The sequence below is a fragment of the Mauremys reevesii genome, linkage group 13, assembly GCF_016161935.1.
Source record: "Mauremys reevesii isolate NIE-2019 linkage group 13, ASM1616193v1, whole genome shotgun sequence".
Taxonomy (NCBI): domain Eukaryota; kingdom Metazoa; phylum Chordata; order Testudines; family Geoemydidae; genus Mauremys; species Mauremys reevesii.
The window spans coordinates 21,668,870-21,670,832 of record NC_052635.1 but is presented as its reverse complement, the minus strand read 5'-3'; positions in this window follow the sequence as shown (position 1 = coordinate 21,670,832).

The window sequence follows — 1,963 nt, the reverse complement described above, 5'->3', positions numbered from 1 at the left end:
GATGCCATGATGAACTAGCCAGCCAGCAGACGCTGAGAGGAGCAGCATCTCTGGTGGATAAAGTGTCAGGCTGGCAACAAGAGCCTCAGTCATGCCTCTCGACCTGCATGGAAAATCCTCACATGGGTTTCTGGTTCCTAATTGGCAGCTCCCAGGTTCCTCCAGAGGGGCGCAATGCACAGACTCCCCAGCTCCTTGCCCCGGGGGGCACAGGGTGATCCATTGCTTGACTCTCTGCAGCTCCTGCTTGGAATAAGTGGACCCAGAGGCGGAGAGGTCCAACCAGGCCCCATCACTGGAGTGCAGAGAGAAGCTGTGTAAAGGCATCTCCCTCACCAACATTAATGGGGCAAAAATCCACCCAGTATTCAGCATTGCAAAGTTCCCCAACTCCCTGCTAATTCCCCATGCCCCTCCTGCTGTATTTACTGTCTCCTTTGCCTTGGCAGAGATCCAGGCCACCTAGAGGCACCTTTCAGATTAGTGCTCCTCCACAGAACAGGTGCATGTCAGTTCACACAGAACACACATTTTTTCCCCAGGGCTGTCCTTGATGTTAACCCAAGTCTCCTGTGGTTCAGAATATAGCTGGCCATTCGAGGCACTGTGCAGATTGTTGTGAGCACATAGCCACTATACTGCACTTTGTTTCTGGGTGCTGGTGTGAAGCTTTAAGCCCTCAAATGAGATGTAACCAGAGAAACACCTCTCGCTCTACACCTGCCATGGCAATGACAAGCAGTTGGGATGTCTGTCACTGTGGTTAAACCCTCCGGCTGAGATTTCTAGGGGATTTGGATGTCTGGATCCCATTCATTTTAGTGGGAAGTGAATGTCTAAAACTCTTAGCTGGCTTGAAAAATCTCAGCCTGCCTGGGCTGCCTCAGTTGTCTGAAGCCCACATTAGGACTAGGCTCATCAGAGGCATCCTCTAGATGCTTAGTCTAGCAAGCTGCTTATCACGATGTAAGTGGTTTTCATTTAATTAAGGCTCTGTCTGATTTTTATTATGTGTTTGTTGTTATTTCTGGCACTAGGGTGGTGTTTTCTTGTTAAAACCATCCATGGTGCAGTGGATAAAGTGCTAGACAGAGCGTTGAGAAACCTGGCCTCTATGCCAAGTTCTGCCACTCACTAACTGGGTGACCTTGGGCAAGTCCCTTCCTCGCTCTGTGCCTCAGTTTCCCCATCTATAAAATGGGCATAATGCTACTGAACTTCCTTTACAATGTTCTTTTGGGCTACAAATACTGGTGCTGCATAAGTGAAACATATTATTATAGCTATTTTAATTTATTATTTTGGATAACTTTCTGTCGTGTATTGTGTATGTGTATGTGTGTTTTACATGTGTAAATTAACACCTTGTTGCTACAGAAGAAGGTGCTGTAGAAATGCTAACATAAATAAATACAATGAAATAAATATATCCATTTAATTTCTCTCTGTGTGGTTTAAAAGAGATTTGGTTTAAAGAGGCTCTGGAACGGAGGACAGCTGAATTGACAACCAGAAGAGAGAGGGGTTTACTCTACAATAAGAGTATGCAAACCACATAAAATTGGGATTTGTTTTATAACACTCATTGAAAAGTTCTGAAACCCAGAGATGAAATTTGATGTATAATATGGAGAGATACAGATGAGACCCCTTTCACACTTCCTGTGTTTTTGTTAGACTGTATATTACCAGTGCTGCATGGCTGACTTCTTCTAAAAACTCCTTCTAAAAGCAACAGGATATTGCTGTAGTGATGATGTGTCCGTGTACAATATAATAAATGACTTGTTTCCAATGATGATAACACAAATAAATACCAAATTTAAAAGAAAAACAACCCCACAGATCACGAAAAATAGCAAAATTTAAAACATCCAGAAAGCTCTTGCTCCAGCAAAAGGCACGTAACCATGGCGACAGGTGGCCTCACTGTCACGATAATAAAAATATATATTATTCGAGG